The sequence below is a fragment of the Equus quagga genome, chromosome 15, assembly GCF_021613505.1.
Source record: "Equus quagga isolate Etosha38 chromosome 15, UCLA_HA_Equagga_1.0, whole genome shotgun sequence".
In the NCBI taxonomy this organism is placed as follows: domain Eukaryota; kingdom Metazoa; phylum Chordata; class Mammalia; order Perissodactyla; family Equidae; genus Equus; species Equus quagga.
In genome coordinates, this window is record NC_060281.1 from 33018775 (window position 1) to 33043175 (window position 24401).

General features: G+C 46.2%; 1 pseudogene; it reads left to right on the forward strand.

The window, feature by feature from the left end:
• Positions 1-392: 392 nt before the first annotated feature.
• On the forward strand, positions 393-6664 carry LOC124227047 (spliceosome RNA helicase DDX39B-like; annotated as a pseudogene).
• Positions 6665-24401: the final 17737 nt, after the last annotated feature.

The following is a 24401-nucleotide window of genomic DNA, read 5'->3' on the forward strand; positions in this document are numbered from 1 at the left end:
CAATTCCAAAGTACACCGCCAATCAAGATAGATATTTTGAAATGCAACTGCAGGGACTAAATGCCTTTAAATATCTCCACCCTCCTCCTCTTGGTCTTCACAGGTCAGGGGGCTCACTCTGTGTCTCCTCTCATCCATTGGTTCCATGTGGGCAAGGACTGGAGCCCAACCTCTGACGGGGCAGGGAGTGAGGATTTAAAATACTGTGTTATCATCAATGACAGGTAATAGGATTGTCATTGAGAGGGAGGGCCAGGTAGGAGACACCTGGTGAGTTGCTGTCCCCAGGAATTCCTTTTTCACTCTCTGATAGAAAGTGTAGACAGGGACCATAGACCCCTGGTCTCAGGGGTCTCATACCCACCTGAAAATTGCATGAAAATTGTGTGGGAATGCGGGTGAGGGATTTTTGGTGGGGGCAGGTGTTGGGCAAGGCCGTAGCTTTCATGAGATGGTCAAAGTTGTCTTAATTCACTGAGAGGACAACCGAATCTGAATAGAGTCGGCCCATCTGACTGACTCTGAGGGGAAACACTGGAGACACAGGTGCCCAAGGATTCTGAGACACCCGTGGGAGGGGCTCCCTTCAGCTGTCCTTGTCCCCTCAGCTCTTGCTTCAGCTGGGGAAACTTCCTGAGGGCTTCCAGGTCTTGTTTGCAGCCTGAAGTGGAGTGACCCTGAGCTAATGAAGGTAAGTTCCAGTTCCCCTCACCTGCACAAGACCCTTCTTTGTAATTACTCACTTTCGTGTCTAATTTTGTATTTATACTTTGCATTCTTTTTACTAAAGGATACCTACAAATTGTATAAACTTTAGCCCCCGTAAACCTTGCCTGTTTATACTGTAGAAGTGTCTCCCACATCACTATATCTCACAAGTGGAAGGTAGGTCACGCTGTTTCTACTGCCCCTGGTCACCTAGTTACCACCCCTGAGGAACTGTTACCAGTTGTTGTGCATCTTTCCAGAGACTGATTATGCATTTAAACTCTTACACTGTTCTTTACACAATAAAAGATTTTTCACAGACCAGCCTTGGTGAGGCCAAGTGGTTAAATTCACTGCTCTCCACTTTGGTGGTCCGAGTTTTGCTCCTGGGTGCAGACCTATACCACTCGTCTGTGAGTGGCCATGCTGTGGTGGGAGCTCACATACGAAAAGAGGAAGATTGGCAGTGGATGTGAGCTCAGGGTGAGTCTTCCTCAGGACAAAAGGAATTTCGCATCTCCATATCTGGTTTCATGATTTGCTGAGAAATTTCATGAAATGTCCCTGGGCATCACTTAGTGTCATTCTGAAGGAAGAGTTGTTCAAGTAAGATTCAACCAAGGACTTAGTATGGTGAAGACACAGCCCACAGTCCTTCATGTTAACAATGGAGCCGTCCAAGACTTCATCGTAATTCCTATGGGATACTTAGATAAGTTCTACCCTGATGTTTTGTTTTGATTCTATATTCACATTGATTTTGAACAGACAGGTACTCCCTGAGTCCCATGCCCTGCTCCCCACCCCAACTCTCCCCTCTAGGTCTACTACAGACGATAGAAAACTGGGTGGAAGAGAGACATAGTGCTTCAATCCAGAGTCAATGCACAGTGGACTTTGGAAACTTTGAGATTCTCCTTCATGAAGAACAAAAGGGAAATACTGTATATTCATAAATATGATGGTGATGTTGTGTGAGTGTTTATTTTCTTAGTTGGCAAAAGGAATTCAGGTGGCGTATATTCTAGTGCATAATTTAAGTGGGGCAGTTAAAAATAAACACAACAAAAGTCAACATACCATAGCAAAGATCTAGATACCATATTTATGTGGGATACAGTCAAGCATTAGTGTCCTCAGCTTTCGGCACCTCAGGCCGTAAGAGAAACAACTGGGGAATGTGCTAAACCACCTGGAGAGAAAAACACATTCTTATGATGTATTTAAGGAAGAACTTATCATGTAGAATTGTTGTAAATGTCATTGCTTACAAAAATGAAAATTATTGATAGGTATAATCTTGAAAAGATAGAAAATTGGCTCTTAAACGTCTACTTGAAATACCTCCTAGAGGAAGATTGAGATCAAATGATTAACAATTTAAAGAAGGCCTTTTCCTGCCGATCTAAGTAAATGTGGCCTAGGAAAATCCCTTTCCAATAATTGAAACAAATACACAAGGAAAAGGAGTGTCCAGAGGGGACAGCGCCTAGAGGAATGGGCAGTTTCATGGAGAGCATCTCTCCCACTGACCAGGAATCCTAACCAAGAAAACTGCGGAGCTGCCAAGGACTTGTGAAAACCCCATATCTTCATCTATACTTTTACTCAGAATGAATTTGCACTGTATTCGGGGGAAGAGAGCAATGAGGGAGCCTGAAAGAAGGGCTGAGTTTTAATCAAATGTCCTCAACTGGATTAAGGTTCAAGCACAGGTTTAGATCCCAGACTCCAAGTGTCAGAGGCGCATGGCCCTGTACAGAATATTTCCCAATTAATTTCTTTACCTGGAAATTAATCTGAGCACCCCCACCTCAGGACCTTTGCACTTGCTACTCCTCTTACCTGGGCTGCTTCTGCCTCACTTCTTTCATGTCTTTGTCCTCAGTGATGCCTGCTCTGTTTAGACTTCCAACCCCCAGCACCTACTACCCTCCACACACTTTTCCTCCCTCTACTTTCTCTGTAGCACAAATCATGACCTGATGTACCACATAATTGATTTATTTAACTTCGTGTCAGTCTCCTAAAAGTATAATGAAAATTTCATGACAGAGTGTATTTTTGTCATTTTTTTTTCACTGCTTCTACTGAGCACTTGCACTATTTCTTGGCAAATTATAGGTTTAATAAACATATGTTGAATGAATGAATCTGAATATATTTTTATTTTTCTTAAGGTCAGATTCTGCAGAGCCCATCAAGATAAATAGTTATCTTCAAATTTGCTAAACTAGTTAGTCTCTTTCTGTGTAAGAGATCTCTTTAGTTTGTTTTTGTTGAGTTCAACTATTGGTCATTGTTGCTGTTGATGATGCTGCTACAAAACTGTTGACTGACTCCCTTGAACCTGCTTCAGTTCATCCTTCATTAGCCTTAGACACACTCCTGAGAGTCCTCTGTGTCTATGGTCTCCCAATACCATCCATTTTCTATGTCTTCAGCCCTCAGAGTTCAGACTTGATCTTCATGGTTAAGGCCAGAGACACTGAAGTCCTGAGCTCCTGTGTGATGGTGCATGGCTGCCCTCGGTGTCTCCTTATTCCCATCCTCTGTGGGAAGGGCAGAGTGGAGCACCTGGAACACAGAGAGGACGTCTCTCTTGCTAATATTGATCGTCTCACAGCAGAAACTGCCTACACTCCACAATGGGGGTGGGGCATATCGGATGTGGAAAGAGGCTGACAAGGTGCTTGTCATCATTTGGGAGCTAACTCAGCCCTGCCTTGTCAGAGGACATTTGGATTGGAGCAAGCTGTGAACAGAGAGTTATTGAATCACCTTAGAATGAAAAAGTCTAAATGAGAGCAAGAGGGAGAAACTCCATGTAGAACCAATCAGTAGACAATACTGAGAAGAGGGCGAATAATAGCTCTAGAAAATATCTTTAAAGTTGTTGATAAGTGGATTCTTGACTGGGGAAGTAGAATAATGTGATTCTATTCATTTAAAGATTGGGAAGTGGAATGCAAATCAGTTTCCCCACAGGTGACATGTGGACAGGCCCAAGTGCCATCTGCAGCCCAGGGCAGAGCAGCAATTGTCACAGGAGAGTGGGTAGCAACCCCGACATGCTTCCGTTGAAGATTGTTATGCCAGAGCTGGGCCGTCTTGTCTTACAGTGTAGTTTTCTTCTGTTGTTGTTATATTGTTATTTTATTTCATTTTTATTAGATAATAGTTTCAAATTTTCAGAAGTTTAAAACTACCCAAAGCATACTGTGAAAATATTTTCAAAACTGTCTCCCCTTCTCACAGTTCCTACTGCTCTCCCCTTAGAGACCATTATCACTAGGTCCTTGGATGTCTTTCCAGGCACGTATGTGCATAGGGGTGTGTACACACATCTATGTACATGAATTCCTGTTCCCTTTTTAAAGAAAATATAGCATAGTATACATAGTTCTGCAGCTTGATTATTTTTTGTTAATAATTCAATTTGGAGATCTTATTTGTCAATATGTGAAGAATTTCCCCTTTTCCTTTTTTTATATCTTTATGGTGTTCTACTATGTGGATGGATTTCATTGGTCCCTTATTTATTGACACTTGAGTAATTTTATCTTTTGCTATTGAAATAGTGCTGCAATGCATAATCTTCTTCTCTATGATTTCTAGGCATGATGATGTATCTGTAGGATAAATAATCAGAAGAAAGATTGTAACATTGATAGATGTTTTACCTCCACGGGAGTTATAAGGAAGTGTGGTTGATCTTCATTATACATTTGGGCAAATTTGGAGAAGTGTCGGTTCCACATCACTGAGAATCAGACTTCTCAGTTCCTCACCTCAAACCTAGACAGAGCAGCCACTCCTAATTCACAGTCAGGGAGGGCGGTTCATATTGTAGGTGGAGACTTGAGATGAGCAGAGCTGCTGTATCGCTAAAGGAATAATAGACTTGGCTCAGGTTTTGAGCAAAAGACAGCCCAGCTGTACTTCCCTTTCCAGAAACTAATGAGTCAGCCTATAGAGTGAAGGAGAGAGGGTGGAGGAATCTGGCAACGGGAGGATAAGGGGCATGAGGGAAGGGGTGTGTTCACACCTGTAGCAGCAGAGCCTGATGCGCTTAGAGATTCAGGCATATCTGTTACATCTTGCCATTGGGTGGTTTCACTGCTTCTTTTCCTCCCTGCAAAATTCCCTTCCCGTGACAGTTTTCAGTTGAACAATCCTGAAACTCAACTGATCGGAAGGAAATGACGTCTAATGTGGAAGAGACCACATAAAAATGTAGGTATTTTGGGCGTTGGGGAGTGGTGTTCAATCTTTTCTCTTCTCCCCATCTCCCCCCATGGGGTATATTGGAGACCAACTTCTTCCACCCCCCCAAGGTTTAACCCCCCAATCCGCCCCCCCCCCCCCCCCCCAGCGAATGGAGAGCATGGATGATGAGACGAAGCTGAGGCTGCATGCGTTGCAGCAGTGCTACATGAAACTGAAGGACAATGAGAAGAACCGGAAGCTCTTTGACCTTCTGGATGTCCTTGAGTTCAAGGAGATCAGTTGTTCAAGTTCCAGTAGGGGGATGAACATATCTCCAACTGTAGGAGAAACCTGTATTAAGTACCCTTTTATTGAGAAAACCATGTATGTGATTTGAGAGAGAATGGTGGAGAAATTCTCTTATATGTAAGTCTTTTAAATGAGAATATAAATATCTTTTTGGGGCTGGCCATGAACAAGGTGGAAACTGCTTTTCTGTTCCATGGCTGGCACCAACAGGTACTCAGTAAATAAGAACCTCAATAAATAAACCTCAAAATATGAAAACCCTTGAGGGGTTTAATAAGTTCGTAAAAGTCCCCAAATATCTTGGGGCTATTAGGTCCTTAATTTGCTTGTTAGTTCTTGTGTTACTGACGGAGGAAAAGCCTTCCATCACTGTACCTGTTGTGCAGTTTATCATCACTGAAAACGACTTTCTAGAATAGGGTAGGTTGCTTATGTTCGGTATTTTGATGAGCAGGTATATTGGTCATGGTCTTTCTAGACTTTAGTTCTAATTTTTACCACTTCTTCGAGAGGTGTCCTCATCCTTGTCTCCTAACATCTGGTAATTTCGGTTACTGTTCTCTGCATCTTCTCTGTAACATGTCTGCTCAGGAAAACTCAAAGCCGAGAGAGAGAAGCTAAGTTATATCTAGAGCAGAAGAGGAAATATGTGATGGAGACTAAGAATTCCTTTAGAAAAGTGTAATCACTGAAAACTCCTTTGCACATAATCTCTCTCACACACCCATGAACACACATCCCCCTTCTCACTCAGATGCAACCCCCCCCCCACACACACAGGTGGAGATCTTTGTGAAGTCTGTGCAGTGTTGCTTTGCCCTGGCCCAGCTCTCAGTGGAGCAGAACTTCCCAGCCATTGCCATCCACCGACAGATGCCCCAGGAGGAGAGATGAGTCAGAGATGGGGAAGATGTTTTGTGTCCTTGGGAGGAAAAGAGGCCATTGAGAGAAGGGACTTTCAACATTTTCCTAATTTCCTCTCTCGTGAAGGCTTTCTCCGTATCAGCAGTTTAAAGATTTTCCATGACGAATTCTTGTGGCTACCAACCTATTCAGCCGAGGCACGGACATCGAGCGGGTGAACATTGCCTTTGACTGTGACAGCCTGAGGATTCTGACACCCACCTGCATTGGGTAAGCCTCACACCAAGAAGAACACCCCATTGTCCTCCTCCAACCCTCTATTTTCTGCATCTTTGCAACCCTCCATCTTCATCCCTCCCATTGGGTGTCTTCCCTTTTTGGGGGTCTTCCAGTTCTATTCTCTGTGTCCTTCCAGGTGGCCACAGCAGGCCAGGTTGGCCCCTAGGGCTTGGCCGTCACATTTGTGTCACATGAGAATGATGCCAAGATCCTCAATGATGTGTAGGATTGCATTGAGGTCAATATTAGTGAGGTGTCTGATGAGATAAACATCTCGTCCTACAGTGAGTATTGAAACTGGCCTCCCCAACTCTTTAGATTCCCCTTGTTCTTTAGTGTGTTTGTTGTAAATCCTACTATGTAGCAAAGCCTCTGCAGCATAATGGACACTTGACAAGTTCGTGGCCCCCTGGTCTTGATGCCCTGTTGGGATGTTAGGTGACCTCTATATGAGGTTGCTTTCTTTTCTTGTGACATTTCTTTTTCCCACCCTCAAGTCTATCCTCTGAACCCACACACCACATAAACAACTGCATGTATGGGTGTGTGTGTCTCTGCCAACCTCACTTTTTCTTTTCTGTGTCTTATCCTAACCATGCCATGTTTTCTCTTCTGTTGAACAGACGCGGTAGAGGACTTACCCTCCCATTCTGGAATGTGACAGCTGTCCCTCTTCAGGAGATGACACCAGGGGTAGGAGCAAAGGATACGCTACTGCCACTTACCCCCAACCCCCACTTCATGGCTTCCCCTTTTGCATCACCACCACTTCTAAACTTCCATTTCCTGATTTGTCAGAACTTTTTTTTAACAAAACTAAAAAACATCTGCGTCTGTGATGTCTGTAAATGCTCCGTCCCTTTATTGGTTTTGGGGTGACATTATTTTAGGCTATGATCCAGGGTATATTCCTGTTAAGGACTGTGTGCCCTGCTGTGGGGCAGAGGTCTGGGGGGGGGGTCAAAGTGGGGATGTGACTAAAAAGACTGCAGAGACCATGGCTCCCCACTTTTTTCCAATTTCTGACCCTTTGTGGAGGTGTCTTCCGTTTTTCTGAGTGGCCTGGGGGAGGCTGGGATGTTTCTGATTGAGGAGCTCAGTGAGCTGGTGTGTAATATTTCCTTTGTTGGAGGATGAAGTGGGAACTGGTGGAAAGCTTAGGCGTCTCCTCTCAGGCTCTCTCTGTGTCTCCTCATCTGTTCCTTCAGCTTCTGGGTCTTGAGCACCAGGGCGTGGGCTTCCCAGGCCCCTTGTTGCCCTTCCAGTAGGGCCTGGGACAGCTCCAGCTGCTGCTCCAGCAACTCCTCAGCTTGGGCCAGCTCAGCTGAGGGGGTGGGGCTGGGGATCCTGGGTGAGGGGGACATTGGGGAGGGAACTTCATCAGCCAGGACAGGGGCCTGAGGCACGTTGGAAGTCAGGAATTAGGCCTCTCCCATTTTGGGACCCTATTGAAGGTCATCTGTACTGTGCAGCCCACCTAGCTTCCTGTGTTAGGTAAAGGCCTCTAGGTGATAGAGATCAGTGGCCCAGGGGCTATGACTGGCCTGGTACATGGATATAGGGTTATGGGAAAAGAAAGACTGATTGTCCCCACCCCTCAGAAGCAATGACTTCTTAGATGGGAACTCTTCATGGACTGTGCAGGGAGGGAAGCGTGTGGGAGAGGGAGCCCTGAGGCCTGGAGTGGGGTCGGGGTGGGGAGCTGAGAGTTGGAACTAGGCAACAAACTCCAGGAGTGTAGGGAGCTGGTATCTGCAGGTCTGTGGTGCAGGATAAGTTTGAAAGGATCCCCTCGCAGTAGAAATACCCCCCACATGCCCCTCACGACCTGCACCCCCACCCTTGGGGCTGCTTACCTGTGAGCATGACTTCATCTTTCACCAATACCACACTGTGTTGCTTACCGTAGCTTTATAGTAAGTCTTGAAGTCCGGCTGTGTGAGTCCTCTGACTCTGCTGTCTCATGGTGTGCTGGCTACTCTGGCTCTTTGGCCTCTCCATATAAACTTTAGAATGAGTTCATCAATATCCTTGCTGGAATATTGACAATATCAGCTGTCAATATCTAAAATAACTTGCTGGGATTTTAATTTGGATTCTGTTGAATCTATAGATCAGCTTGGGAAGAACTGACATCTTGACAAGATTGAATTTTCTTATCCATGAACGTGGAATATTTTTCCGTTTATTTAGTTCGATGATTTCTTTCATCAGAGTTTTGTAATTTTCCTCATATAGATCTTGTACATATTTTGATAGATTTATACCAAGTGTTTAATTTTTTGTGTGCTAATGTAAATGGTATTGTGTTTTTAGTTTCAGCTTCCAGTTGTTCATTGCTGATCTATAGGAAAGTGATTGACTTTTGCATATTAACCTTGTGTCCTGCATTTTGCTGTAATTGCTTGTTAGTTGTTATTCCAGGAGTTAGTGGTTGTTGTTGTTGATTCTTTGGATTTTCTACATAGACAATCAAGTTGTCTGACAATAAACAAAGTTTTCTTTCTTCCTTCCCCCTCTGTATATCTTTTATTTCCTTTTTTTTTTATTGGGTTTGTATTAGCTAGGACTTCCAGTCTGATGTTGAAAAGGAGTGGTGAGAGGAGACATTCTTGCCTTGTTCCTGATCTTAGCAGGAAAGCCTCTTGCTCTCACTTCTCACTATCTAGTATGATGTTAGCTGTGGGTTTTTGGTAGATTTTTTAAAAATCAGATTGAGGAAGTTCCCCCTCTATTCCTAGTTTGCCAAGAGTTTTTATCATGAACGAGTGCTTGATTTTGTCAAATGCTTTCTCGGCATCTATTGAGCTGGTCTTGTGAATTTTCCTTTTTAGCTTGTTGACGTGATGGGTTACATTAATTCATTTTCTAACGTTGAACCAGCCTTGTATACTTGGGGGAAACCCCACTTTGTTATGGCATATAGTTGTTTTTATACATTGTGAGTTACATTTGCTAATATTTTGTTGAGGATTTTTGCATCTATGTTCATGAGAGATATTGGTCCATAGTTTTCTTTTTTCACAGTGTCTTTGTCTGGGTTTGGTATTAGGGTAATATTGGCCTTTAGAATGAGTTAGGAAGTATTCCTCCTGCATCTATCTTCTGGAAGTGATTGTCGAGAATTGTTATACTTTCTTCCCTAAATGTTTGGTAGAATTCACCAGGGAACCTATCAGGGCCTGGTGTTCTGGAATGTTATTAATTATTGATTCAATTTCTTGTATCGATCTAGATCTATTTGGATTGTCTACTTCATTTCACTTTTTAACATTATTTTTTGAATAATATTAGTTTGTAGAAGAGTTGTAAAACTACAACACAGATTTCCCATATACCCTTCACCCAGCTTCCCTTGATGTTAATATCTTACAAAACCAAAATGTCAAGACAACAATGTTTCATTCTTAAAAAAACAAAATGTCAAGACTAAGAAACTTGGAAACTAACCTTGGTGTAATACTATTAACTAAACTATAGAGTTTATTTGGATTTTACCAATCTTTCCACTATTGTCCTTTTTTTTTTTGTTCCAGGATCCAATCCAGGGTAGACTAATATGCATTAAGTTATCATGTCTCGTTAGGCTCTTCTGATCTGTTGAGTTTCTTACTCTTTACCTGTTTTCATGACCTTGAATGTTTTGAAGAGGAATGGAGAGAGAATTTGTAGAATGTCACTCAGTTTGGGTTCATCTGATGTTTTCTCATCATTAGACTGGTGTTCTGGGTTTGGGGGAAGAATGCCATAGAAGTGAAGTGCCCTTCTCATCACATCATGTCAGGGGGAGCATGATGTCAACATGACATTTATCACTGATTTAATTACGTCTGCCAAGTTTCTGTAATTTTTCCCTCTCCGTACTCTATTCTTGAAAAGTGGGTCACCACGTCCAGCCCCCTTTCAAGGGGAGAGAAAGTAAGCTCCACCTCCTGGCAGGGGGATCCTCTTGCATCTATGTTCATGAGAGACATTACTTGGAATTCTTCTGTAGGGAAGATTTGTCCCTTTTTCCCATTTAAAAATTTTCAATCACTTATCTATTTCAGTTTGAACTTGATATTTACTTTATATTTTGGGTCATAATCCAAGACTATTGTTATTTTGCTGCTCAAATTGTTCCAGCTTTGTTCCTAGGGAGCTCTTTCATGTTGGTTCCTGTGTCCCTTTGACATGCACGATTTTGTGGAGTTGCACTTCTCTTCTGCTTTACAAGATGTTCCAGGCTCATCTTGTGTTGTTTCTGTCTCAGCTCTAGAATCAGCTATTTATCTAAGGATCCCTGGTTCCTTTTATTGGAGAATGATATTTGGAGACTAAGATCTGGGCACAGGGTGATGATTTCACTTTCTAAAGAGGACACAGAGGTTCTAGAGCCGTCCAAGCTCACACAGGCAAGTAGGTGGCTCTCACTTGAGCACCACATTCGAGTTTGTTCAGTGCAGCCTAAGGACCCAACACACTATGGCCAGTTCTCCATACATGCCTCTCTTTGTTAAAGCTTCTGTGTTTTCAGTCTACAGGGCTTAGACATTAAAATTTGATTTCTTAATAATTGGAGACTTTCCTAAAAGAAAAACTTTGATCTTACAAAATTGACTAGAATAGGCAAGAGAAACAAAAAAGCACCTGGAGCAATTTCTTTTATTTTTCTTTCATGTGGAATATTTTCCTCTTCTTGCTGCTGTTTCCATGTCCCTGGGCCTGGGGGAAGGATGGCTCCCCTGGGACTATGAGAGAAAAATGATGTGGAAACTTCTTCCTTCATTGCCTCCCCCAACTCTTCAGCTTCTCCTCTGGCTGTGCCCATCCTCCTCCCCCACCCCTGGCCCAGGAGCCCTTCCTGCCTTCAGCCTCACCTAGAGCCCAGCCTCTCCCCTAGAGCTGCCCCTTAGTGGAAGTGAGCCATTCCTACCACAGGAGGGCAGAGGAGGAGAGGGAGAGGTCAGAGCCTGGGGCTGTGGGAGAAGGAACAGCAGGAATGAAGGAGGTTAGAGTAAGAAGGACTTCTGAATGAGGGTGAGATGTGAGTGATCAGAGGGGGACTGAGGACATTGCTGGCATCTCCATTGAGGAGGGGAGCATTAGGGGCAAAGAACATGGGCAGAATCTGGATGAGGTTCACTCCCACGCTCACCTGTGTACTCTGACAAAACCCCAGGTCACAGCAGGGGGCCCTTCAGGCCCAGGTCATGCACCAGACAGGTGTATCTTAGCTCCTCTCCAGCGAAGACCCCACCAGTGCCCACCCCTTATGTGTTTTGTCCCCCCCGTGTCAGGTTCCCCTGAGTCCTGAGTCCACAGTCAGCTCCTTCCCTTCCTGCAGCCAGGTCAGCATGGTGTTGGCAGGGAAACAGTCAAGTGCTCAGTCTCTCACAGTGTGATGGTCCTCCTTGTCAGTCACCACGACCTTGGAGGACACTGGTGAGAGACAGTAGAGAGATGGAGTGAGGTTGGGCCCCACCTTCTCTTCCTCCCTCTTCTCCTAGTCTTCCTCCACAGCAGCGCCTCCTCCCTCCCCCAGCCCCAGGACTTCTGGAAGCCCAGGCAGGGAGGGGGGAAGCCCACTTCTGTGCCAGGAATCTCTCCACAGTGTGCGCACTTCCACTCCCACTGCAGTTGTAGGGCCTGCTCCGTGCAGAGCCCCGGGTACTCGCAGAAGGCGATCCAGGAATGTTCTTCCTTCAAATGTCTGCGTGGCTCAGTTCCTCACCTGCTGCAAGTCTGCTCAGCTGTCACCTCAATGATGCCCATCCTGACCGCACTATTTAAAAGTGCCACCTCTTCCATCACCTTGCATTGACGGTCGACTTTACATTGTTTTTTTCCTCTCTCTCTTTATCACTTTTTAACACACAATGAAGTTTTGTTTTCCCAAGGATGGCCTAAGCATTATCCCCCATCCCACATGCTCCTTTGCAATGTGACCTCGCCATCTCCTCTCTAGAGGTGAGGCCTAATTCCCTTCTTCTTGAATCAATGACCAGCTTTGACAACTAGAACATGGAATGGTGACATAGCTTGAATTCTGAGGTTCTGACCTAAGACGCCTCGTGGTTTCTGACTGGTCCTCTTGAAACACTCCCTCCCGAAACCCGAGTGCTGAGCTGGGAACAGCTAAGCCACGTGGAGAAGCAGGTGGAGGAGAACCTAGGTCTCCCTGTTAACAGCCCCACTGAGCTCCCAGCAAACAGCCAGCATCACCTGCAGCCCCATGACGGAGCCCTCTTGAATGTTCTGGATCCGTCGGGCCTCCAGATGACTGCGGTCCCAGCCCATGTCACATGGAGCAGAAGAGCTGCCCGACTCAGCCCTGTCAACCCACAGAATGAGAGAGAACAAAAAGGTTGTTGTGTATTTTAGGACTGTTTGTAACCCAGCAATAGATGATGGGAACACGTCCCATATAATGTATTACTATTATGATGTTTTCATTTATTGTCTGTCTGTCCTGTCAGACTGTCAGCATCAGGAGAGGAGGTGTTTTGTCTGTTCTGATTAAATGATCCCCAGGCCTGGAACAATGCCTGGTACAGAGGCTCTCATGGAATATTTGCGAGTGAATGAGTAAATGCTGGGCCCACGTTCCTTAGAGCTGAGTCTGAGACTGAAAGGGAGAGTTTATGGTGTTGGTTTGGAGGTTGTTTTCCTCTGCTCCGGCTGCTGTAACAAAATACCACAGACTGGGGAGCTTAAACAGCCGAAGTTTATTTTCTCACACTTCTGGAGGCTAGAAATCCAAGATCAAAGTGCCAGGAAATTTGGTTTCTGATCGGGTCTCCCTCCTGGCTTGTGGATGGCTGTCTTCTTTCTGTGTCCTCACATGGCCTTTCCTCTGTGTGCAGAGAGAGAGATCTCTGGTGTCTCTTTCTCATAACCACCAGTCCTGTAAGACAGGGCCCCACTCTTATGACCTCATTTAACCTTAATTCTCTCCCTAAAGGCTTATCTCTAAATACAATCACATTTGGGGTTAGGGCTTTGACATACAAATTTTGGGGGACACAACTCAGCCCATAACAGGGGTCACCCGTGATGTGTGTGTGTTTGGATCTACCAATTGGTCTTGGTTTCTGGAACCCCTGGATCACACAGTTCTCAACACTGCCCCAAACTCATGTCTTGCCACACGAGCACAGCAGATGGGAGGTGCCTGGCCACCAACTGCTCCAGATGTCTCTTGGGCCAGGAAGGGGGTCTGTCTAGGATGTGGGGTCATGGGTGACTGCTGCCCAGATCGCAGCGGTGGCTTAGCTGTGGCATGTGGGGCTCTGGGACACCCTCCCCTGGCTTGTGGAGCCCACATCTGTCAGGCAGCTATAACAGAATGTCATAAATTGAATAGCTTATAAACAACAGAAGATTATCTCTCACAGTTCTGGAGGCTGAGAAGACCAAGATCAAGGTGCTAGCAGACTGGGTGTCTGGTGAGAACCCTATTCTTGGTACATAGATGGCCGTCTTCTCACTGTGTCCTCACATGGTGAAAGGGACTATGGGGTCTCTTTCATAAGGATGATAATCCTACTCATGAGGGCTCCATTCTTGATCTAACCACCTCCCCAAGGGCCCACCTCCAAACACCATGACATTAGGGATTAAGTTTCAATATATAGATTTTTGGGGGACTCATTCAGTCTATAGCACCCTCAAATTCCTGGATAAGTTGTCAGGATAGAAACGAGATTTAGGGCTGGGGCTGCAGAGCTCCTAAGTTCAGGATTTGGGGCAGCAGAGAGCAGGGCCAGAGAAGTCCAGTCTGAGGATGTGGGTGCTTGTGTCACCAGAGAGGAAAGGGATGGTATCCCCAGAGTCCTTGGCCAGTGAGCTGCAGAAGGTGTACTGGCCACTACTGGAGATGGGTAGTTGGTTGCCTGGGTCCTTTTGTTGAGATCCTTGTAGCCCCACCACATGTTCATCAGCTGCTGCTCAGGGGCCCCTTGGCCTGGTTCTCAAAGAGGAGGAAAGGACAACTGAAGGCTGGAACCACTGGCTGCTCTGGGCTGGGTTAAGACGTGGCTGTGATGTCCTAGTGCGGGGAGTGAGAGCCTGGAAATTCTGGGAATTTGGGATCAGGGCTGGTCCCTACAAGGGCAGCACAGGCACTTGCCCTTTGCTCTCTATGGTCCAGTACTCAGAAAACCCTCTCCAAACACAACCGCACAGGTGTCCCCTAGGCCAATCCTTCCCACGCCCCTCCCTTCCCTGGCTCCTTCTTCTCCCCTCCTTGTAACCTCTCCTCCTCTGATGTCCTTATTTCTGCCCTGTCCTCACTTCCCCAGGAACATCCTCTCCTTCTTAGACCTAACGCTGTGGGGGCTTCTCTCCCCCACCCCCATCCCATATCGTGAGACTCACTGGACAGAGTCCAGCTCCAGAGGCAGCAGCAGGAACAAGTCATAAGGACTCAGGGGTCCTGGATCCCATCCTGGGAGACTGAGGGCACCCAGCTTGTTTTGGAGGTCTATTCTGCACCTGGGAACCAGCTGTTATGGCCTGTAGACCTCCCTGTGCCCTGAGGCAGAGTATACAGTGACTCAATGGGGAGGAAATATCTATGTCACTGTGGATTTTGGGAAAAACTTCACAGCCTGAACCTGATGCAGGACAGAGGCATCCCCTTGTGTGCAGAGCCCAGTCCTGCTACTGGGGGCCCAGAGAGACCCTACAGAGGTCCTGGATGAGCAGGAGAAAAGGGAGCTGGGTATTCTGTTCTCAGCACTGTGGCCACACACAGGGGCACCACTGCTTTTCTCTCAGATTGTGACTGACCTTCCTGAGAGGAAGTTGTAAGTTGGGTCAGAAGTGGATGACCTGGAGGCTGGGCATCAATGGGGGGAAGAAGCTTCTGAGCAGCCCTGGACTCCACAGGTGTCAAGGTCAGGGGTGGAACAGAGACTGAAGGAGAAGAGAGCTCAGGAGCCCTGTGCCGGCTCTGAGGTTCCCATCTCCTCCCTGTGACCCCTCTCCAGCCTTTGACGACCACACCCGGGAAACTGAAAAGTACAAACATTTTCTTCTACTCTATTTCTTTTCAGTACTCCTTCTTGATGTAGCAACAATAACAATATTTGCATAAATTTTTCTCAGGAGGATACATGGGAAATTGGTAACATGCTCATTTCTGGCAGGGGACCTGAGGGGAGAGTGGGAAGGGAGGAAAATTTCCCACCGTAAACCCTTTGGAATGTCTTGAATGATCTTTTCAAAATATGTTACACTAAGAATCTCTTTCATTTGCAGGACACTTTCCAGTTAACACCCAGTTTACACAGATGCAGCCGTGTGATGGGCCTGTTCCCACCTACAAACACTGGTTCTTTACCCACCACACAAGAGGGGCCAAAGAAAAACTGAAACGCCAGGCTTATGGCAAGGAAAGGGCTTTTATTTCAGGTGACATCAGCCGGGAGACGAGAGTGAGCCCTCAAATTTGTCTTGTTTTGTCTCATCTTCCAAAAAGAGGGAAGGTGAGGGGTTTCCAAGGTCTGTGAGGAATGTGGCTGCTTGTAAACAGGCAGGGGGAGTCAGTGGGCTTGCTGGTAGGAGCTTTCCCACCAGCCTCCATTAGGCCTTGGGAGCTGCTTGCAGGGAGGAGGAGGAGGTGACAAGAAATCCAGGTGGACGACCGTGGCTGTTTGTCTCCATGACAGATAGTGGATTCTGGAGCCAGGGAGCCAGGGAGTAAGCAGGGAAAGAGTGCTTTGGTTTTAATCCCATGTATGCTGCATTTAATGTAGGGGAACTGATATCAGGGCCGGCATGAGGCCGAGATGCAGGCCCTCCACTGTGTGGTTCCTCCGGTATGCCCAGGGTGTTCACACTCAGAGCCTTCACTGCTGTTCCCCAGCCTGATAATGTGTCTGCGAGGCAGCTCTTCCCTCCCTGAACATTCTTTCCAAAGGTCCTCACTGAGAGGCTCCTGCTGCACCCCTGCACGTGGCACCTTCAGCCTCCCCCCCACCCCTGCCCTGCTTTGCCTTTGTTCACACCCTGTTCACTAACGCACATTTTTACATGTGCTTATTTAATTGTTATTGTCTGTCCCTCCTCTAGGAAATGAGCTTCATGAGGACAAGGATGGGGATTTGATTGTTCACGGCTGTGTTTGCACTGCCCTGGATGTGCCTGGTTGTTGATTTAAAAATATTTGTTGGGGCCGGCCTGGTGGTGCAGCAGTTAAGTGCGCATGTTCCACTTCGGTGGCCTGGGTTTCGCCGGGTTGGCATCCCAGGTGCGGTCATGGCATCACTTGGCAAGCCATGCCCTGGTAGGTCTCCCACATATAAAGTAGAGGAAGATGGGCATGGGTGTTAGCTCAAGGCCAGTCTTCCTCAGCAAAAAAAGAGGAGGATTGGCAGCAGATGTTGGCTCAGGGCTAATCTTCCTAAAAAAAAAAAGATTTGTTGAATGATTGAGTGAATGAATGTGTGAACGCACATGCAGACTGACACACTCACACACACTGCCGGACACCAACACACAGGTACTGTCACACACACTGACATATTCACACACAGAACACACACACACACACATTGGAACACACACAATTCTCACACACGCACACTCTTGAAGCCGAATTTTCATTCAATGTTATATTGTGAGCATTTTTCATGTCATTATGCATTGTTATTTCAAAAATTTTCTCCCAATTATTGTAAAAGATTTCAAACATACTTCAAGTTTGAAAGAATAGTACAATGATCACTCTAGTTTTAATCATCTTAATATTTTCCCGTATTTTCTTTATGTATGTAATAAATAATATGGCTATAACTTTTGCTGAAATACTTGAAAATCACTTGCCAACATCATGACTCTTATTCCTAAAGAGTTCGATATTCATCGATTAAAAAATAACCCTTTAATTCAAACTATATTATTACACTGAAGAAAATAACTGTATTTCCCTAATACTCTACAATGTCACAATAATATAAAATTCTTCTAATTTTCCTCCAAGTGTCTTTCATTTGGAGAAGAGGAGAGCTCACTGTCGCCTGTGCCGTCTCTGAGGTTTGCTTCTTCTCGCAACCCCTCTCCCAGCCCCTTGATGTCAACACTCTAGGAAACCGAAAAGTGGAAAGATTTTCTTCTGCTGCCTATTTCTCAGTTTTGTGAATAAAATCATGTCTTATTTGAGACCATCTCAGTGTCTACATAATATTCCATAGTGTGGACATGCACATTGGGACTATTGAGACTAGGAGCACAGTTGCCCTAGGCTTTCTATCTCCCCTAGTAAGACAGAAGAGGGACCCCTGTGCCAGGGATCACACGTGGTGCCCCAGAAGTCACATCTCCAACAGCAGGTGTCAGGCAGACCTGAGACCAAGTGTGAGCACACTTGCCTCCCTCAGGGTGAAGAGTGAACATATGCCCATCCTCTAGGCCCCTCCTCTCCTTCAGGCGCTCCATCCTATAATCAGGGGGTCGAGAAGTGGTCCACAGACTAGAACCAAGACCCAATCACCCTGAGCCTCCTTATCTCCTTTGACAGAGTCCAAGTGAGAGCCCCAAACTGCTGCTCCTCCCCACCTTCATCTCTCACGGACTCACCCCCATCATCTGCCTTGAATCCACCAGGACTAATATCACTATGTCCTTTTCTCTGTTTGTGTCAGTCACTCCTGGTCCCCCAAATATCCTTCACTCTCACCTCCACAAGACTCTGCACACCCCTATTCTGTCTCCTCTCACACCCCCTCGCCAGCTCCTGAAACCTGTCCACTGCACCACCTGCAGTTCTCAGCCCATGATCAGCAAAATCTCTGAAGACGTCTCTCAAGATGTTCTCTTCACCTCACAGCTCGACAGAAACCCAAGTCTCCCTGAGGACATGGTTCCCTCTGGAGTCCTCTCCCAGGAGGTGTTTCCTCTCCCACAGGCCTTGTATCCCTGGACCTGGAGATGAGTTGGGCCCTTGCTCTTCACTGCTGCTCTCAGATCTTTCTTCCTCCCTCTCTTTGAGACATCTTCAGATATGAATCTTCTGTCATCAGATCAGTGCCCCCAATCCCCTCATTGTCTGTGTTCCCTATGGACTTCCAGACCATTCCCCTCATTCCTCCACTCTTCGGGCCTGGCTCACTGTCACTGTCTCCAGCAGTGCTATTGCCTTGATCCTTGGTGGTATCAACATGAGATGTGGTAAGCTGAATAGTGGTCCCCAAAGATACCCATGCCCTAATCCTTGGAATTTATGAATAGGTTGCTTTACATCTCAAAAGGGATTTTAGCAATGTAAGTAAGGCTAAGCCAGCCCTGGTGGTCTAGTGGTTAAGATTGGGTGCTCTCTGTCATAGCCCAAGTTCATTTCCCAGTCAGGGAATCACACTACCTGTCTGTCGGTTGTCACACGGTGGCAGCTACATGTTGTTGTGATGCTGAAAGCTATGCCACCAGTATTTCATATACCAGCAGGGTCACCCATGGTAGACAGGTTTCAGCGGAGCTTCCAGCCTAAGACAAAGAAGAAGGACACGGCCACTCACTCCTGACAAGAATTGGCCATGAAAACCCTATGAATAGCAGTGTGAACATTGTGTACTACAGCGCCAGAAGGTGAGAGGATGGCACCAAAAGACCAGGCAGTGTTCTGCTCTGCTGTATGCAGGGTATCTAGGAGTCAGATCAACTTTTTTTTTTTAAAGATTGGCACCTGGGCTAACAACTGTTGCCAATCTTCCTTTTTTTTTTTTTTTGTAAGGATTGGCTCCTGGGCTAACAACTGTTGCCAATTTTTTTTTTATTTTTCTGCTTTATCTCCCCAAACACTCCCCACCCCCAACCGTACACAGTTGTATATCTTAGTTGCAGGTATTTCTAGTTGTGGGATGTGGGATGCCACCTCAACGTGGCCTAACGAGCAGTGCCATGTCCGCGCCCAGGATCTGAACCCTGGCCCGCCGCAGCGGAGCATGCGAACCTAACCACTTGGCCACGGAGCCGGCCCCGGAGTCAGATCAACTTGATGACACTAACAACAGCAAATTAAGTTTAAGGACCTTAAAATAGAGGGATTATCCTGGTAGGGAGATTATGGTGGATTATCTGGCTGGGCCCAAACAAATGACATGAATGCTTAAAAGAAGAGAATTTTCTCTGGCTGAAATCAGAGGGATGCTCTAGAGGAGATGTGGCAGAGGGGAAATCAGAGAGGTCTCAAGTGGGAGAAAGACTGGTGTGCTGTAGGTTCCCATGTTGGAGGACTGAAGAGATCCTCTATTGGCTAGGGTGGCTCCAGCTGACAGCCAGCAAGGAAATGAGGACCTCAGCCTTACAGCTGCAAAGAAGTGAATTGAGAGAACAACCTAAACCAGCTTGGAAGTGGAGTCTTCCAGAGCTCCTAGTAAGGAAGACAACCTGCGACACCTTGATCTTAGCCCAGTGAGAACCTGGCCTTGTATCCTACGTAACCATGAGATAATAAATGCGTGTTGTTGAAAGCCACTAGGTCTGAGGTTATCTTTACGGCAGCGATAGAAACCACACAGCAGAGAGGATGCTCTCACTCCCTGGCCTCTCAGTTCCCTGAACTCCTCTCCTCCGTGACCTTCTACTCTGCTCTCCCTGGGTCCCCACTCCCTTGTACCCCTAGACCTTGTCATTGCCAATAACCCAACCCTTCCGTAGTCTTCACTTCATGCTTCCCACTCTCTGATGTCCATTTCTCCTCCTCATCTTCTTGCAGGCTGGCCTAAAGTCTGGAAACACTGATACTATTATTTTATCACATATTTTTCATATGTTGCCCAGAAATTGCATTGATACCCATAGCATCAATCATGTCCCCCTATTACAGTGGGGCATATAGAGGCCAGGTAATAAATGGAATCCTGGACAAAGTGTGGCTCATAGTGAGACCCCTGGGTCCACGGATCCACCCGGCAATCATCCCCCTTCCACGAGTGCATAATTGGCATTGATATGCTTGGCAGTTGGAGTAATCTCCACACTGGTCCCTGCTCTGTGGAATACGGTCTCTCTTTGTGCTGAAGACAAAGGAAACCTCTGAAATTGGCCCAATCCTGGTCAAGTCAGAAATGATACTATGTCCCAGGGTAGGTATTGTGGAGGTTTTGCAGGTATTGTAGGGGTTAGCACCACCATTAGAGACCTGACGGATGCAGGGGCTGTGGTGGTATTATCTCTAGTTAATTCAGCGATCTGTCCCTACAGGAGCCTGATGTGGTCTAAAGGATGCATGAGCTACTTCAGACTCAACCAAGTAGTGGTCCTGATGCAGCTGCTGTGCTGGATGTGATGTCAATGCTAGAGCAGGTTAGTAAGGCCTCAGGCACATGGTATGTGGCTGTAGATTTGGTGAGTGTGCTCTTTTTTATTCCTGCTGGAAATGTGGAGGTGGAATGATTAGCATGCACATAGAAGGAACAACATTTATTTATAGTTTGCCTCAGGGCTCTTTTAACTCCATTCCTGTACAATATTGTCTCAAGAGATCTTGACCTCCTGGACATCACATAGTATATCACGTTAGTTCATTTCATTGGCAACATCATGTTGATTGGGACGGATGAGTATGCTGGAGGCCTCAGTAAAGCATGTGCACTCCAGAGGGTGGAAGATAAACCTGATGGAGACTCAGGGAACGGTGGCCTCAATTCGGTTCTAGAGGTCCAGTGGTTAGGGGCATGCAGGTATGTCCTCTCCAAAGTCAAAGACAATCGGTGCATCTTGCATCCCTCACTGCCAAGAAGGAAGCACACTGCCTGGTAGGCCTGTTTTGGGTTCTGACAACACATTCCACACCTGGGTATATTGTGTGGTTATATTCTGGGTGACATAGAAGGATGCCAGCTCTGAGTGGGGCTTGGACATGAAAGGACACTGCAGCAGTTCCAGGCTGTGGTGTAATCAGTCACCATCCATCAGACCTGATGGTGTTGGAGGTGTCAGTGGTGGAAAAGATGCCGTGTGGAGCTAAAGGCAAATCCCAGTGGAAGAATCACATGCTGGCAGCTGGGATTCTGGAGTAAGGCCATGCTATCCACAGCAGAGAAATGTTACCATCCAATCCTTGGTTTCCGGATCACTGAAGCGTTAGAGGCAGTCTGCAAGTGAGCAAGCCACAAGGAGGAATTCCCCAGGTGGAAAAAAAGAGAATGCAAAAGCCACCAGACAGCCACAGGGAAAAATCCCAAAACTGCTTCCTCCACGTTGACTAGCCACGGCCAGAGTCTAGGGTCCCCTGTGGGTCTCCAGAATTGATAGTGAGCAAGGGGCTCACTCTGCTCACCACAGTCTGAGCCAATTAACCACAACGAGTTAGGGATCGAGAAAGGAAGTTTAATTAGATTAGATTAGCCAGCAAATCTAATCACCAGCCACCAGCCAGAAGACTGGTGACTAATGTCTCAAAAACCCATCTGCAAAGATTACAGAATCTAGAGGCAGTTATATAGGGGAAATGGGAAGTAATGAAGGGGTTTCCTTCAGGCAGGACAGAGCAAAGTTTTAATTTATGAAGCTATTGGGGAGTACGTATGTAAGAGGAGACCATGAATGAGGAGAGCCTTTGAATTTGTTTGGAGTGGGTGCAGAGCAGTGAGCAGTCACACAGAGGAGGGGCTGGGGCCATTTAGCATAACAAGATGGCCTTACTTATGCTCTCTTACAATCCCCACCAACCCCCATCTGTTGTAATCCATAATCTTATGATCAAGGGGGAGACATGGCATCATACTTTCTCTAGCTACTTCCTGCTGAATCAGGACTTTGTAGGGGGACCATAGCATGGGAAAGAGTGACATTCCTTTTGAATCCATCAGAAGGGTCCCTTAAGGGGAGCTGTTGTGTTGTTGACTTGATCAATTTGGAGTTCATGGCAGATAGGCATTTAAGAAAGATTAATATCCAACTGTAAGAAGAAGGGTTAGATAGAAGAGATCAAAGCTTTTTTTAAAAAACATATTTTAGTTCTCAAAGGGGTTCTGCCACTCACTTTCCAGTCAATCAAAGGTGGGATACTTCCCTGTGCATTGGGGGCTGCCTTGATCCAGGAGTGATGCATCCAGGGTTTTATGCCTGTAAGTTTAGTGACGAGTGAGTGGTGAGAAGAATCTCAAAAGGGCCCATGCATTTGAGTGACAACTCTTTTCCGGGTCCCTGGTCTCTCCAAGTTTTCAGCAAAATATGATCATTATATTGGATGTGTAGAGGGATGTGAGACAGATATGCCGACCTATGAGAAGCAAACTCATGGATAGAAGTTAATACACAGCTTAATGATTGAACAAAATTAGCAATCATGACATTCCTTAAAACGTCCAGAGTTTCAGTCCCAGGGGAAGATGGCTGTAAGGATCTCTCATATAGAATTTTGAAGGGACTCAATTTATGTGCACTTCGGGGAGCTGCTCTAAGCTGTAGCAAGGCAAGGGGCAGTGCCTTATCCCGAGTTAGCTGTGTTTCCTAACAGACTTTGGCAATGGTCTTCGTTAAGGGGTGATTTATTTCCTCCATCTTTCCAGTTGATTGAGTGTAATATCCATTGGATGCCTAAGCCTCCAGACACTTGTTGGGTTATTTGGAAGACAAAAGCTGGTCCATTATCACCTTGTAAGATATCAGGCAGACCAAACCTAAGAATGATTTCTTTTAGCAACATGTGAATGACTTCTGATGTTTTCTCAGTCTGAGTGGGAAAAGCTTCTACCCACCTGGTGAAGGTGTCCACAAACACTAATAAAAACCTAAAATTCCTAGATGCCCAGGGCATCTGGATAAAGTCTATCTGTCAATCTCCAGCAGGCCAATGTCCTTTGTGCTGGGTGCCCCGATGTGGGATGTGGAAGTGGTCTTGGGGTTGTTCTTCGTAGAGAGGATAGAATTTTTAGTCACCTGTTATATAGTCCTTGGTAAGTGAGGCCCTATGATGTATGTTTGGACCCATTAGATTTTCCCTCTGGTGGCCAGGGCAATGTATGATGGCTACCTGAGCAGGCTCATTAATAGCACCAAGCAGTTTCAAGATTTTAGGGCCATGTCTGATTTCCTGTTTTCCTGCCCTTGAGGCTCCTTTCCTTCCTTTCAGATTGCCCCAAGAGTATGACATTTTTGTCTCCTTGAGATAGATGTAGATCCCGCACGAGGGTGATTATTTTCACCTTTTAAGCCGATGACGCTGTGAGCAGGGCTTTGCCTCTAAAGTCTCTTGTGAAGTTATGACTGTGTACCCCACACATTGCTCACCTTGATCCATGAAGCTGCTGCCATCTGTGAAGAGTTCCAAGTCCGGTTCTTCAGGCAGACAGTCCAACAAATCAGGTCGGCTAGAATACACTGTCTCTATAACTTGTAAGCAGTCATGTTCGAAGGCTTCTGAAGTCTTATTAGGGAGCAAGGTGGCGGGGTTCAGGGAGGATGATACTTGCATCCATACATTTGGATTGTCCAAAAGGATGGCCCGGTATTTGCCCATCTATCCTGAAATGAGCCAGTATCCTCCTTTTTGTTCCAATAATGTCAGTACTTGATATGGCACATATACTGTGGTGGGTTGGCCCGGGGTAAAATTTTCCACTTTCTGCAAGATGTCACAGGTAGCAGCCATTGTCCTGAGGTGGTCGTGGTGGTGAGGGGGAAAGTTGGAGGCATCCCTTGACAGTCTGATCCAATTGCTTGGAAAAATAAGCCATTTGTTGGGGGGGGGGGGGTGGGTGTCATGCCCAGTTTTTGAGTTAAAACCTCCAAGGTTATTCCCTTCCTTTTATGTACTGATAGGCTAAAGGGCTTGTCCAAGGTGGTAGCCCCAAGGCTGGGGCTGAAAGTAACTTTGTCTTGATGGTATCAAAGGCCACCTGACATTCCTTTGTCCATTCTAGTGGCTCCAGGTCTAGCTGTTTTAGAATCTCATAGAGGGATTTTAGTATGAGACCATAGTCAGGAATCCAAATCCCACAGAAACCAGCCATGCCCAAGAATCCTCGCAGCTGTTGCCAGTTGGTGGGAGGGCTCAGTATGCCATAGCCCTCTTTTTGGTCCAGCAGCAGTTCCCTCTGGCCTTT